Here is a 16,889-nt window from a genome sequence, read left to right on the forward strand (position 1 = left end):
AACAGGAACATTTGGCCTTGAAGTACAGAATGAAGCAGCGCAAAGACTCATAGAGTTTTGCCAAGAGAACGCACTGGTCATAGCAAACACCCTGTTCGAACAACACAAGAGCAGACTCTACACATGGACTTCACCAGATGGTCAACACCGAAATCAGATTGGTTATATTCTTTGCAGCCAAAATGGAGAAGCTTTATACAGTCAGCAAAAACAAGACTGGGAGCTGACTGTGGCTCAGATCGTGAAGTCTTTATTGAAAAATTCCCACTTGAATTGAAGAAAGTAGGGAAAACCACTAGACTATTCAGGTATGACCTAAATCAAATCCCTTACGAGTATACAGTGGAAGTGACAAATAGCTTCGAGGGATTAGACCTGACAGACAGAGTGCCTGAAGAACTATGGACGGAGGTTCCCGAACTTGTACAGGAGACAGGGATCAAGACCATCTCCAAGAAAAAGAAATGCAAAAAAAGTAAAATGGCTGTCTGAAGAGGCTTTACAAAGGGCTGTGTAAAGAAGAGAAGTGAAAAGCAAAGGAGACAAAGAAAGATATACCCATTTGAATGCAGAGTTCCAAAGAATAGCAAGGAGAGTTAAGAAAGCCTTCTTTAGTGATCAGTGCAAAGAAAGAGAGGAAAACGATAGAATGGGAAAGACGAGAGATCTCTTCAAGAAAATTAGAGATACCAAGGGAACATTTCATGCGAAGATGGGCACAGTAAAGGACAAAAATGGTATAGACCTAACAGAAGCAGACGATAGTAAGAAGAGGTGGCAAAAATACACAGAAGCACTATACAAAAAGGATCTTCATGACCTAGATAATCACGATGCCATGATCACTCACCTAGAGCCAGACATCCTGGAATGTGAAGTCAAGTGGGCCTTAGGAAGCATCACTATGAACAAAGCTAGTGGAGGTGATGGAATTCCAGTTGAGCTATTTCAAATCCGAAAAGATGATGCTGTGAAACCAGTGGACTCAATACGCCTTCAAAATTGGAAAACTCGGCAGCGGCCACACAACTGGAAAAGGTCAGTTTTCATTCCAGTTGCTAAGAAAGGCAATGCCAAAGAATGGTCAAACTACTGAACAATGCACTCATCTCACACGCTAGTAAAGTAATGCTCAAAATTCTCCAAACCAGGCTTCAACAATATGTGAACCATGAACTTCCAGATGTTCAAGCTGGTTTTCGAAAAGGCAGAGGAACCAGGGATCAAATTGCCAACATCCGCCGGATCATCGAAAAAGCAAGAGAGTTCCAGAAGAGCATCTATTTCTGCTTTATTGAGTATGCCAAAGCCTTTGACTGTGTGCATCTCAAGAAACTGTGTAAAATTCTGAAAGAGAAGGGAACCCCAGCCCACCTGATCTGCCTCTTGAGAAATCGGTATGCAGATCAGGGAGCAACAGTTAGAACCGGACATGGAACAACAGACTGGCTCCAAATAGGAAAAGGAGTATATCAAGGCTGTATATTGTCACCCTGCTTATTTAACTTATATGCAGAGTACATCATGAGAAACGCTGGGCTGGATGAAGCACATGCTGGAATCAAGATTACCGGGAGAAATATCAATAACCTCAGATATAAAGATGACACCACCCTTATGGCACAAAGTGAAGAAGAACTAAAGAGCCTCTTAATGAAAGTGAAAGAGGAGAGTGAAAAAGTTTGCTTAAACATTCAGAGAACTCATGCCGTCTGGTACCATCACTTCATGGCAAATAGATGGGGAAAGAGTGGAAACAGTGGCAGACTTTATATTTTTGGGCTCCAAAATCACTGCAGATTGTGACTTCAGCCAGGAAATTAAAAGATGCTTACTCCTTGGAAGAAAAGCTATGACCAACCTAGACAGCATATTAAAAAGCAGAGACATTACTTTGCCAACAAAGGTCCATCTAGTCAAGGCTTTGGTTTCTCCAGGAGTCATGTATGGATGTGAGAGTTGGACTATAACGAAAGCTGAGCGTGGAAGAATTGATGCTTTTGAACTGTGGTGTTGGGGAAGACTCTTGAGAGACCCTTGGACAGCAAGAAGATCCAACCAGTCCATCCTAAAGGAGATCAGCCCTGGGTGTTCATTGGAAGGAGTGATGTTGAAGCTGGAACTCCAGTACTTTGGCCACCTGATGCGAAGATCTGACTCATTTGAAAAGACCCTGATGCTGGGAAAGATTGAAGGTGGGAGGAGAAGGGGACGGCAGAGGATGAGATGGTTGGATGGTATCACCAACTCAATGGACATGAGTTTGGGGAAACTCCGGGAGTTGGTGATGGACAGGGAGGCCTGGCGTGCTGCCGTCCAAGGGGTCGCAAAGAGTCGGACACGACTGACATTGACTGACTGAATAAACTGAACTGAACTGATGTACCCATGGGTTAGTTAGACAAACAACATCAGAACATTGCAGTTTAAGGAAGAGAGCATTTTCTTGCAGGGCCATGCAAGGAGATGGGTGGCTTATGCCTTTAACAATCCTGAACTTTCCAAACACTTTCAAGAATGCCCACTTATACAAAACTTGAGGGAGGAATGTGATTAGCTCTGACAACCTTCTTGCTGTCAGATATTCTATTCTTGAAGAAAAGTCATAGTGAGGTAACTGTGTTCCTGTAAACCTCTAGCAAAACAAATATTAGTCTCAATGCTGAAAGGTAAGATTCCAAGCTTGACTTTCACACTCCAAGGTCCTGTTTAGGAGGAGGGGCTTCCTGGGCAAGCTGATTATCCTGCCTGAGAGCATTCATCCAGCACCCAGTCTTGGTCCTCCCACCAGTGGCCAGTCACAGCTGAAGATGCAGCTCTCAGTCTCTGGGCCCTCCTCTTACCAAGGTCCCCATACCCTGCCCAGCCACCTTAAAGGAGGGAGCCAGGTGCCCAGCCCACAGTTGCCCTCAGTCTTCTCAGTCTACCCTAACTTTGGGGGGGAAGCTGGGTCTTGTAGACTCTGACCCAATCAGATTATTGCAAGCGTTGAGTCATGGAGGTGGGGATGGCAGAGGTAGGTTGCCTAGTGCTCTGAACCCTGGGCCAGGCCAGTGAGTGTCTCTAGCAAGGTCTCTGGACCTCTGCAAGACTCGGCCTTTGGCCTGTCCCCAGGCTCCACCCCTTGCTACCCAGACCAAGGCCAGAGGACCTGGAGGGCCATGGACGAAGGCTGAAATATACCTTTTACTACACTCTGCTGAGAGGCTGACTATTGGTGGACCTGGTCTTCTAACCTCTATGGTCTTTAGCTAAGGACGGCAGCTCCATGCCCATCTTGCCCCTATTACAGTATCTTCCTTGGTGAGATTATACAAACTTTGACTGAAAGTGGGTAACTTAGACCATCATGGTCTATTTCCACTAGCCCAAGATAATCACATTCTACTCTGTTTCTATAACTCAGGTAAATTAACTAACAATATCATGTGATGATATAGTTTTTATCTTCCTCTAACTGAAATATTATACTTAAAAAGCATAATGTCCCCTCAGACATATATATTGCAAATGGGGGAACCATTTATTCATTCACTGCTGGAGCTATAGTTGAATTGTTATATTTTGAAAACAATTTTTATTGGAATGGAGTTGCTTTACCATCTTATATTAGTTTCCGTTGTACATCTAAGTCAATCTATTATAGGCATACATAGATCCCTTCATTTTTGGATTGTCTTCCCATTTAGGTCACCACAGAGCACTGAGTAGAGTTCCTTCCACTTTTTTCGTTTTTGAATTCAAATTAAGTTATTTGTATTAACTGGAGGATAATTACTGTACAATATTGTGATGCTTTTTGCCATATATCAACATTAATGAGCCATAGGTATACATGTGTCCCACACATCCTTAAGCCCCACTCACCTCCCTCCCCACCCTATTCCTATGGGTTGTTCCAGAGCACTGGTTTTGAATGCCCTGCTTTATGCATATATAAACCTGAATGATGATTTTCCTGAATGATGAAATATGCAATTTTCTCTATATCACATATGAGTTATGGGTGTAGTTTTTTCTACATTAAATTTGATATCTGTATTTATGTTTGGAAATCTAGCTGTATATTTTTGGTCATGATAGATGGACTATTGTATGTTTCACATCTGGATATCTCTGCACTCTTTTCCCTACATAAATATGGAATGCTGTATTCTTCACATAGGAAAATTTGAGCACATGTTTTCCTGAATAAAGTATGGAATATTTTGCAGTTTTCTAATGAAAATCTCACTTAAGATTTTCGGACATGAAGTATATAATTCTCCATAGTCCAAATATGAAACACCGAGGCAAATTTTCATTACTGAACTAGGAAATTTGTACATCTCATAAATGATCATCTAGGTAAAGATTTTCCTACATGAAAGTTGGCATATTTCATATTTCACATAAAGAAATATGGACACAGATCTCCTTGTTTGGGGATACTCTGTATTTCACATATGAAAACATGGGTGCTGATGTTTCTACACTAAATATGTAACTCTCTATATTTCCCATTTGAAAATCTAGACACAGGTTTTCCTGCATGAAACATGCAATATGCTATATGAAAATCTGGAAAAAGGTTTTCCTGCTTAAATACTGAATGTTTTATTTTACACTTATTAAAATCTGTGTGCACATTCTGCACATGACATATGGAATTCTCTTGTGTTTCTCTTTGGAAAATATAGACATTCAGGAACCTACATTAAATATTAAATTCTCCTTAGAACTCATATTAAAATATTGGCACAGGTGTTGTGGGCCTAGGTTTTCAACTGTGAAATTATATAATTCTGTATGATTCACGTGTGGAAATCTGAGTGCAGATTTTCCTAAATGAAGTATGAAATCATGTATATCTTACAGATGATAAGTTAAGTGTAGATTTTCTGCTATATTGCTATATGGGATTCTGCATATTTCATATAAGAAAACCTTAATTATGATTTTTTGACATAGAATATGTAATTCTAATTTCACATATAGATATCTGGGAACAGATTTTCCTACTTGAACTATGACATCTCTATATTTCACATATAGAAATCAGTGTACAGATATTCACGCATCACATATGAAATTTTCCACGTTTCGTATGTGGGACTCTCAGGCCAGATATTTTAGAAAATATATGGAACTCTCTATATTTCCCAAGTAAAAACAAGATGAGGAAGTTTTGAGATGAAATATGGACGTTTGTTCATTTCTCATATGAAAACCAGGGTACAGATTTTCTTACATGACATATGAAACGTGTATATTTTAGATACGAAAATTTGAGTTCATATTTTTTACATGAATTATGGAATTTTCTATGTTTCAAATATGGAAAACTTACCTTAGATATGCTTCTATGAAATATAGAATCCCTATATTTCCTATATGACATGTGGACCCTGATTTTGCTCCATAATATGTGCAATTCGCTACATGTCATATATGAATATCTTGGTTTAGATTCTCCCACATGAAATATGGAATTCTCTGTATGTCCCTTGCAAAACATGAGGGCAGGTTAACTTGACGAACAATGGAATTCTTTATATTTCACATTTGAAAATCTAGGTGCAGATTTTCTACATGAAATATGAAATTCTGTACATTTCTTGTATTAAAGTATTAGTGCAGATTTTCCCACTTCAAATATGGAATTCTCTATATTTCATATAGGAAAGCCTGAAAGATGACTTTCCTACAGGAAATATGTAACTTTCTATATTTCATACACGAAAATATGGGTACAGAATTTTCTCCAGGAAGTATGAAATCTGTATTTCATGTCTGAAAATCTAGCTGTATATGTTTGGTCATGATATATGAAATATTGCTTGCTTCACATATGGATATATGTGCACGTATTTTCCTGCAAGCATAGGGAATTCTGTATTATTCACATAGGAAAATTTGAGTATCCATTTTCCTGCTGAATCATGGAATTCTACTTTCATAAATGAATTTCTCAATTAAATTTTCTGACAAGAGATGTACAATTCTCTATCATTCAAATATGAAATTCCAGTAGCAAATATTCATTCCAGAAATACGAAATGTGTACATTTCACAAATGAAAATCTAGATAGAGCTTGTCTTACATGAGGTGTGGTACTCTTTACATTCCATATAAAAGATCTGAGCACAGATTTCCTTGATTTAAATATAGACTAATCTATATTTCACATATGAAAATATTGGCGTTGTGTGTTCTACAATATATGTATTTCTCTACATTTCACAAATGAAATGTTCAATTCTTCGTATCGCATTTATAAATATTGGCTGCACATTTTCCTACATGGTATATGGAATTCTCTGTGTTTAGCATTTGAAAATATAGACTTTCATTTTCCTACACTAAATATTAAATTCCCTAAACTTCACATATTAAAATATTAGCATGGGTTTTGTAGGCATAGTTTCTCAAATGTGAATGTGGAATTTTGTGTTTTGCATGTGGACATCACATTAGAAGTTTTCCTAAATGAAATATGGACTTCTGTATATTTTACAGGTGATAATTGGAGGAAGGGTTTTTCTGCTATATTGATACATGGGATTCTGTATTTTTCATATATGAAAATCTTATGATTTTATTACATAAATATGTAACTGTCTATATTTCACATTATACAACACTGGGAAAAACTTTACCTACATGAAATATGAAATCTCTACTTTTCACATATATTAATCAGTGAACAGATTTTCACACATGACATAAGAAATTTTTCATCTTTCATATAAGGAAATCCCATCCCAGACATTCATACAAAAAAACCCTGAAGTCTATATTTCATATATGAAAATACAGTTGCCAATTTTCCCACATGAAATGTGGAGTTCTCTCTATAGAATCACATGTGAAACCTGGACACCCATTTACCACAAAATATGAAATCTTCTATATATCATATAGGAAAATCTCTGCTCAAATTTTCCTCTAGGCAGTACTTAACATTATGTATGTCACACATGAAAAACTGGGTGCTAATTTACCCATGTACAATCCGGAATTGTGTATATTCTGGATATCAAAATCTGTGCACCAATATTACTACCTAAACTATGGAATTCGGTATATTTCACATATGAAAATCAGGGTGAAATTTTACTCAGTTAAAAATGGAATTCTCTATATTTTACATATGAAAATGTCAGTGCTGAATTTACATCATGAAATATTGAACTTTTTGTATTTCACTTTAGGAAAATCTGGATGCTGAGTTTCTTACATGAAATATGGTATTTTCTATACCTCATATATGACAATCTGGGTGGTGACTTCCTTACATTAAATATGGAAATCTCTATATTTCACAGACGAAAATCATGGCGTTGGTTTTCTTAAGATATGGAGAACCTATATGGTATTGGAGTTCTCTCTGTTTCACAAATGAAAATATGTGCACCACTGCTTCTTCGCAAAATATGGAATTCTTTGTATTTCTTCTATCAAAATCTAGGCTTGAACACTCTTTCATGGAAGTTGGACTTCTGTATATTTCACATTTGAAGATCAGAATGGATTTTCCTATGAGAAATATGAAATCACTGCATTTCGTGTGAACCACTGGTTCTTCAGGTACTGACACATTTGTTCCCTGTTTGTGTCCCTGTGCCTTGCACATGCGTGTGTACAGGTGTGTGCTTGTGTCACCTGTGTTTGCGTGTATGTGCATGGGCCCAGCCCCCTGCTGACATGGGAGATGAAGGCGAAAGAACATGAGATGTCTAACAACGAGAAGAGGAGGCAGGAGACGTCCACAGTCTAGGGGAGACTGGTCCACGCATCTCTGCGGTGACCCTGTTCAGGACAAGAATGAGCAAAGGATGGCCAGTGACAACTCTGGGTAGTGAGTCCACAAATCTGCAATTACCTCAGGAGACAAAGACAGGCTCACAATTTCTGCTGTGCTGTTGTGTGTGTTTGTATCCGCAAGAGGGGTTGGAGGGTTTGCAGAGTCACCCAGTGTAAATCAAGTGGTGGGGGCTCTAAAATCATGACCTGTGGACCCCTCAGTCTGTGGGGGCATTGGCTCTGATTAAAACTCTTCAAGAAATGGGCATAGAAGGAACCTACCTCAACATAGTAAAGGCCACATATGATAAGCCCACAGCAAATATTATTCTCAATGGTGAAAAACTGAAAGCATTCCCCCTAAGATCAGGAACAAGACAAGGGTGTCCACTTTCACCACTATTATTCAGCATAGTTTTGGAAGTCCTAGCTACAACAATCAGAGATGAAAAAGAAATAAAAGGAATCCAGATCGGAAGAGAAGAAAGTATAACACTCACTGTTTGCAGATGACGTGATGCTGTACATAGAATACCATGATACTATCAGAAAATTACTAGAGCTAACCAGTGAATTTAGCAAAGTCGGAGGATACAAAATCAATACACAGAAATCATTTGCATTCCTACATACTAACAATGAAAAATCAGAAAGAGAAATTAAGGAATCAATTCCATTCACCACTGCAACAAAAAGAATAAAACATCTAGGAATAAACTTACCTAAGGAGACAAAAGAACTATATACAGAAAATTATAATTTGATGAAAGAAATCAAAGATGATATAAACAGATGGAGAGATAATCCAGGTTCCTGGGTAGAAAGAATCAATATTGTGAAAATGACTATACTACCAAATGCAATCTACAGATTCAATGTGATCCCTATCAAAGTACTAATGGCATTTTTCACAGAACTAGAAAAAAAAAAGCCACAGTTCGTACGGAAACACAAAAGACCCTGAATAGCCAAAGTCATCTTGAGAAAGAAGAATGGAGCGGGAGGAATCAACTTACCTGCTTTCAAATTATACTACAAAGTCACAGTCATCAAGACAGTACACAAAAACAGAAATAAAGGCCAAGGGAACAAGATAGAAAGCCCAGAGAAAAACCCACACACATGTGGGCACCTTATCTTTGACTTAGGAGGCAAGAATATACAATGGGAACAAGACAGCAGTTTCAGTAAGTGGTGCTGGAAGAACTGGACAACTCAGTGCAAAGAATGAAATTAGAACACTTCCTAACACCATCAGTTCAGTTCAGTTCAGTCGCTCAGTTGTGTGCGACTCTTTGCGACCCCATGAACCGCAGCATGCCAGGCCTCCCTGTCCATCACTAACTGCCGGAGTCCACCCAAACCCACGTCCATTGAGTCGGTGATGCCATCCAACCATCTCATCCTCTGTCATCCCCTTCTCCTGACCTCAAACTTTCCCAGCATCAGGGTCTTTTCCAATGAGTCAGCTCTTCCCATCAGGTGGCCGAAGTATTGGAGTTTCAGCTTCAACATCAGTCCTTCTAATGAAAACCCCGGACTGATCTCCTTTAGGATGGACTGGTTGGATCTCCTTGCAAACCGAGGGACTCTCAAGAGTCTTCTCCAACACCACAGTTCAAAAGCATCAATTCTTCTGCGCTCAGCTTTCTTTATAGTCCAATTCTCACATCCATACATGACCACTGGAAAAACCATAGCCTTGACGAGACGGCCCTTTGTTGGCAAAGTAATGTCTCTGCTTTTTAACATGCTGTCTAGGTTGGTCATAACTTTCCTAACACCGCACACAAAGATAAACTGAAAATGGACTAAAGACCTAAATGTAAGACCAGAACCTATATAACTCTAGGAAGAAAACATAGGCAGAATACTCTATGACACAAATCATAGTAAAATCCTCTATGACAAACCTCCTAGAATAAAGGAAATAAAAACAAAAATAAATAACTAGGTGCTAATTTAATTTAAAAGTTTTTGCATAGCAAAGGAAACTATACACACAGTGAAAAGACCACCCTCAGAATGGGAGAAAATAATAGCAACTGAAACAACTGACAAACTATTAATTTCCAAAACATACACACAGCTCATACAAGTCAATACCAGAGAAACAAACAACCCAGTCAAAAAGTGGGCAAAAGTCCTAAACAGATATTTCTCCAAAGAAGACATAGAGATGGCTAAGAAACACATGAAGAGATGCTCTCCATCACTCATGATTAGAGTGTTAGTCGCTCAGTCGTGTCCAACTCTTTGCAAGCTCACGGACTGTAGCCCACCAGGCTCCTCTGTCCATGGAATTTTCCAGGCAAGCATACTGGAGTGGGTTGCCATTTCTTCCTCCAGGGGATCTTCCTGACCCAGGGATTGAACCTGGGGCTCCTGCACTGCAGGAAGACTCTCTACCATCTGAGGCACCAGAGAAGCTCATTATTAGAGAAATGCAAATCAAAACTACAACGTGATATCACCTCACACCAGACAGAATGGGCATCATCAAAAAGTCCACAAGCAACAAGTGCTAGAGATGGTGGGAATGTAAATTGATACAGTCACTATGGAAGACAGTGTGGAAATGCCTTAAAAAACTAGGAATAAAACCACCATGTGACCCAGCAATCCCACTATTAGGCATATGACCTTCCAAAAACCAAAGCTGAAAAAGACACACGTACCCCAGTGTTCACTCCAGCACTATTTACGGTAGCCAAGACATGGAAGCAAGCTAGATGTCCATCGACAGAGGAATGGATAAAGAAGCTGAGGTGCGTATATACAATGGAATGCTACTCAGCCATAGAAAAAAAGGAATGCATCTGGGTCAGTTCTAAGGAGGTGGATGAACCCAGAGCCTATTATACAGAGGGAAGTAAGTTAGAACGAGAAAAACAAATACCGTATATTAACGCATACATGTGGAATCTAGAAGGATGGTACTGATAAACCTGATCCCAGAGCAGCAATAGAGACGCAGACATAGAGAACAGACTTGTGCACAAGGGTAGGGGAGGAGAGGGAGTGGGTGAGATAAATGGAGAGAGTAGCATGGATGAATATACATTAACATATGTAAATAGATAGCCAATGGGAATTTGCTGTATGACTCAGGGAACACAAACGGGGGCTCTGTAATAACCTAGAGGGGTGGGAATGAGCGGGAAGTGGGAGGGATTCAAGAGGGAGGGGACATATGTACACCGAAAACTATGGTTAATTCAGGTTGAGGTGTGACAGAAATCAAACCAATACTGTAAATAATAATCAATCAATGAAAAATAAATATTTGTTAAAAGCTAGAAATAGGTAATTTGGAAATTACCTAGAATGTCACAATTGAGAGGGAAAAAACCCCTTAATATGTGATCTATTGCCTTCCAGGTTCCGTTCTCTTCATTTTTAAAAAGTATGAGATAGGGGAGTTAATGTCTTCATGATACTGTATCTATTATTTGGACCAGGAACTGTTCTCTGTGATATGTGCATGCTGACCTGACATCCCATGGTCTTTCATGCACTTAGGAGACACTGTGTTCAATCCGTACACGGTAAAGTTTCCTGCGGATGGACATGTGGATCTGCCTTTTGATCCAGAGTACACTAGACACCGCAATGTGTTCCAGATTGGGGGTCAGATACAACACGTCTCTGTTCCTCTCCACCTGGCACCAATCTGACTCAGCTCTTGCCAGGGAGGTGACTTTGGGTAAATTCATTCACCCGTTAACCGCTACGTGTTTCTGCTTCCTCAGCTGCCGAAAGGGATGACAGCATTAAAAATGCTACCTCATAGTGTTGTGATGAGTACTCAAAGACTTCATTATACGTGCACACATGGAGAGCTAACCACGGTTCAGAAGGGTGAGCTTATCTTCCTGCCTCTCTTCACTTCCGTTTCTGCTTGTACTCACACCCCCGTCCCTGCCCCCACCCTTTTCCCCTCCCACCCCAACTCCGCTCTCTAGCACCCGTGTCCCATCCTCAGACTCTCCATCCAAAATCATGGCTGACGATCTCCTCAGATTTACCTAAATGTAAGACCAGAACCTATATAACTCTAGGAAGAAAACATAGGCAGAATACTGTATGACACAAATCATAGTAAAATCCTCTATGACAAACCTCCTAGAATAAAGGAAAATTAATTTCCTTTATTATGAAAATTATGAAAATATCCACACCATTACCCTTGGATTAAAAATCATGAATATTAGCAGAAGAAATAAGAAACACACTAAAACTGGCAATGTGAAAACTAAACAAGAAATAAAGCATTAATGATGAAAGTTTGACTATTAACATTTTCATATCTTCATTAGATTGAGATTTTCAGAATTTGATACAGGGGAATTAGACTTGATAAAAAGAAAGCCAAAATAAAAAAAAAAACCTATGTGAAGAAGTTTCTTGGCCTTTAAATGACCCTCTATAAGGTTTTTAAAACTTTATATACTCTAGTTCTATAACTGGCCAGTGACCACTTACTTCCTGTCATTATACATATCATAGGAAGGGGTCATTAGACTTGTAACTGCATAGAGAATATGCACTAAATTTTTCCATACGAGCACATGATGAAGCCTCAGTGTTGTATTTAGGCTTCACAATGTCCCCACAGGAAGAGCCGAATACTCATTATGCTAAAAAAAAAAAAAAAATCCTTCCCCCATGCCTCATACAATCCATTCTTGAGGCCCTGAAGGGCTGAAGTGATGCTGCAAGGTCCATGCGGTGAGTCAAAGGTGGTCTTGACACTGTGTCCCTGGAGCACTATCCAGGGAAATGTGGAACAGCAATAATATTAACTACAGTAATGACAACAGCTAGAATTGACCGGGAACGTACCATATGGCACATACTGTTCTGACACTTTCCCCTGTCTTAACATGGTCAGTGTTCTACACTGCCCCATGAAGTAGTTAAATTTACTCCAAGCTAGTGCTTCTATGTGGCTAATGGAAGAATGAGGCACAGAGACACTATGTTACTTGCTCAGAGTCGCCCAGCAGTCAGGGAACCACTGGTCTCGAGGCATTGTGGAAACCTCAGTGTGTTCTGTATTTATTCAGTCAAGGCTAAGATCCAACGGCTATGGCAAAATATGTAGAATAACAGCTACCACATAACACAAATTGATCTTACCTCAGAAATGCACACGAAATAGAAATCGGATTTCTTCAGAAATCTTTCAGATAGAGGCTTGGCAAGACTGCATCAGGATGTTTTGTAGAAAGGATAGTCTGAACAGCAGTCTGAATCCTCAGAACAGCAGACAGCAGGTCAGTGAGTCTCCTAGACTGGAGGTCTTGGGTTTGTGCATCAGAGAAGGCAGCAAACCCCTGTCACCTACACATGCTCCCAGTGGAGACAGAGCCTGGCAGGAGGCAAAATAAGACCATTCCTCTGCTCTAGTAGTGCCTAGACAAGTTGTCCATGTCAATCAGAACTGAGGAATTCTAAAAAAAGAAAAATGGAGATTTCATGATCCGCACTCGGTGCATCTCACTTAGTGCAGCTACAATAGTGCCCTAGAATCTGTCCGTTTTCACTATGCTTGGGAAACTCTCAGGGACTTTAGTAAACCTCATTAGTAGCGAGACTGTCAGCAAAATAAGGGAAATAGCGATCAGAACACATATCAGAAAAAAAAAAAGTAGAGATGATCAACAAAACCCAAAGCTGGCTCTTTCAAAAGATCAATACAAATTCATAAACGTCTACTCATGTAGACCAAAAAAAGCAAGATATCTAAAGACAACACTTATGAATATCGGAAGTAAAATAGATTTCAGATCTCACAGAAATTAAAAGGATTCTGTGAATGATTATAATAACTACATCTGGCAATTTCGGTGAAAGGAACTAACTAACAAAGTTGAGCCAAAAAGAAATAGATAATCTATTTAAAAATCGAGCTTGTAGTTGAAAAATTTACAGAAATCTCCAGGCCCAGGTGGTATCCCTGGCACAACAGACAAAGGGAGGGAAAAAATGGGTAGGGACAGAGAAAAGGTGACTATATTCTAACACAACCAGTTACTCAAGGTAAAATGGGCCAAATCCAAGCAATGTGATGAAGCCATTGGTTTTATTTTCTCATTGTCCTCCAGCTTCTCCTTCCTGCCTCCCTCCTTTGCCCCAGTTGCTTCCTCCTTCTTAAGTCCTGCCCTGCATCAAGAGTAGCAGTGTTATGAGGCGCGATTCCCATATTGTAACTGATATCCGCTGGCTGACTGACATTCAGCTGGATGCTATCATCCCTGCAGCTGGTATACTCAAGCTTTCTGTCTCATCATGGACCAGAAGGTTTCACTCCTAATTTCAGGTATAGCTAGGAGAGAAGGTGCAGGGCACACGTTGGAGCCTTGAGTCCTTCATCTGTGAAATGCGGATGACCACAAATTGTGGGAGAAACAGAGATTTCGGCACCAGACCCTTTGCAATGAGTGCTAAACCCAATGAAACATGACAAACTCAGAGCATCACGGGACTCCTTGACATTCAGAAGCACCTCAAGTAGATTTCCCTGCCAGGACTGTTGCGTTTATTGCTCCTTCAGCCTGGAATGCTCTTCCCTTAGGTAAGCCCATGGCCTGCTCCCTCACTTCCTCCACATCTCTGCTTAATTGCCATCTTTCAGGGAGATTTTCCCTCATTATCTTGAATAAAATAATAACATCATACCCCACACACCCCCTTTCCCCTGATCTAGTATTATCTTTCTTCATAGTGCCTGCCACCCACCCTTGATTTACTTACTGACTACCAGGTCTCTGAAACGAGAGACTTGGTCCGTTTTGTCCTGTTACAAACTCCTCGAATAGCGCTCTGGTATATGGCAGGTGCTCAGAAAACATTTGCTGAAGGACAGTCGGGAGCCAGGCCCTTTACACACATCGCTAACATGCACAGGTACCCTCCAAGACCGACACTGGCCCCACTGAATTAATTATCATACACGCTCAATGACACACAGTCAGCATGTCAGGTTCCAGGCTTCGGAATCATATCTGCCAGCTTCCAAATCCTCAGCTCCTGGACAGAGACCTCACAGCCAAGAACTCAAGAGGTTTTATTTCTAACACAACGACTCCAAACAGCTCAGGTAGATACCCAGACACACAAAAAAAGGTCACTGAGTATCTGCACAGAGAGCTCACAACTCGAGCCTCAGACCCTCAAATACGACAGAGACCAAACACACTGCGACAAAGAGCCTCCAAACAGACCAAGGTCGTCAAGACAGAAACAAATGAGAATCGCACAGATACTTCACATCACGGAGACTGACTTCCGAACCACTCCGGACACTTACTAAGTTAATACAGAAACCGCTAAGCAGAAAGACATAACTTTGAGTAACTCAAGAACATCATACAACCTGCAGATAAAGTTCCCAGACAAATGGAAAACCTGCACCCTGTGCGCAGACCCCAAGCAGCTGAGAGTTTCCACCTTAAGACAAACCCCTCCTCAAAGCAGCTCAGAGACAGCACAACTTGGGACCCAGAATCAAAAGCTCAGAGATCTCACATTCTGGGGCGCAGACGCCTACACAGAGATCTCACACCCAGGGACTCAAGTGCCCCAAAGCTCCAAAAATGCACATCCCGGCACACAGGCACACACATCCTAGAGGCTTTGGACTATGGCTCTCAAAATCCACTCCGATCAAATACCCCATCACCCACAATCCTGGCCAATGGCTCAGAGAGATCAAGCGTACCCAAAACAGCATCTGTGATGTCACACGTAGCCATACACAACCCCAAGCTCCCTGACCCAGGTTACTCTCCAGGGAGAGACACGAAACAAGCCCTGAGACCTCTCCCTGGTCATGAATTGCATGCATCTGTGCGACTTACCGCGCGTTGCCATCTGATCCAGACTGAGGGAGAGCTCAGTAAGACTGAAACACGGTCGCCCTGCACAGCCACTGACTGTGCCGAACCTCGCCAGTAACCAAGGCAGCCATTCAACCCCTTCGGGAAAAGCGGTAAAACTCGGAGAAAACATGGCACACTCTGAAAAGCCGGGCAAACGAACGCAGGCGCACTGGTATACACACGCCTCGCGCCCAGAGGTCCAGCTCCGCGACCTCAGTGCCTGTCTAAGACAGGCAGCCAATGGGAACTGAGCAGGAGAAAAAGGAGGGCGGGAGTAGCCGGACTTCCGCGTATACTCGCGCTCCGGAAGAACTAATTCCGGCCATCTCCCGGTCGCCTTACCCCCAAAGCGGCAGCCAATCTCTCGCTCTGGAGCCATCCCCACCTTGGATGTGACCATGTCAAAACGAAGGGGTGGAGTTGGAAAAGAGACAAAGAAAGTTGCGGCTTAATATCAGTGTCCACTCAAATTCAAATGCGGCGGGAAGGCGGAGTGGAGCGAATGCGGTTGGACCCAGTGGCGCCATGAGTGCCTCCGCTGGGAACTGTGGTCGATGCCCGACGCGGTGTCAGGGGACCCTCTGTGTTGTCACACGCACTCTCCCAATGGTACCTTCCAGAGTGGGTGGTCCTACCGCTACCCCTCAGCGGTACATCCCAGGACAAAACTGTTTCATCTCGAGCGCCTCTTGGTGGTGAGATTGGGGAACAACAGACGTAGATTCCCCAACCTTCCCAGGATGATAATGCAAAGGGTGGAAAGACAAAGTCAGGAGGAAAACCCCACAGATTGCCACACTCTTGGACTCGGAAAAAAGTCTTCATAAACTGAAGATTACTCCTCTGTGGTGGCCACTATTGTAACAGGAAGCATTCAAAGAATTTTCTCTGTGCTGAGCATTGGCATTGGTGCTTGTTTGTGCTTTCCTGCTTAACACAGAATAGGTCTCATGGGGAAAGGCGGCCACAGTCCCCCAACTGGCAGAAGAGATAAAGCTACTGAGAATGGAATCCGAAGGCCTGGCGTGGGGACGGCCTCTGTCGCTGACTGCGAGTGATATGTGAAAGGACAACAGGACTTTCCATTCTGTTAGAAAAGGGGTCATCTCCAAGGGGACCCAAGGACACCATGTAGGTGAGATAAAGACCACAGCTTTGTCATCATCTTGTCATCCCTGAATATGTTCCCTAGCAGAATCCTCAGCCTGTCTAGCTGT

General features: G+C 41.4%; 1 protein-coding gene across 26 annotated transcripts in view; it reads right to left on the reverse strand.

Moving 5' to 3' along the window:
- Positions 1 to 15,820, reverse strand: part of LOC145536793 (histone-lysine N-methyltransferase PRDM7-like) — a 44,148-nt gene extending 28,328 nt beyond the window's left edge. For 15 of the 26 annotated variants that reach the window (XM_081566673.1, XM_081566661.1, XM_081566671.1 and 12 more), the window contains exons 1-2: positions 15,652 to 15,820; positions 12,929 to 13,242 (exon numbers count right to left, since the gene is read on the reverse strand). The gene's annotated coding sequence lies outside the window, so the exon portion shown is untranslated. The remainder of the gene's footprint in view (positions 1 to 12,928; positions 13,243 to 15,651) is intronic. The other 11 variants (XM_081566678.1, XM_081566665.1, XM_081566681.1 and 8 more) reach the window with 1 other exon arrangement.
- Between the last annotated feature and the right edge of the window lie 1,069 nt (positions 15,821 to 16,889).

This window comes from Giraffa tippelskirchi, chromosome X, assembly GCF_054371585.1.
Source record: "Giraffa tippelskirchi isolate mGirTip1 chromosome X, T2T-mGirTip1v1.2.pri, whole genome shotgun sequence".
Lineage (NCBI taxonomy): Eukaryota > Metazoa > Chordata > Mammalia > Artiodactyla > Giraffidae > Giraffa > Giraffa tippelskirchi.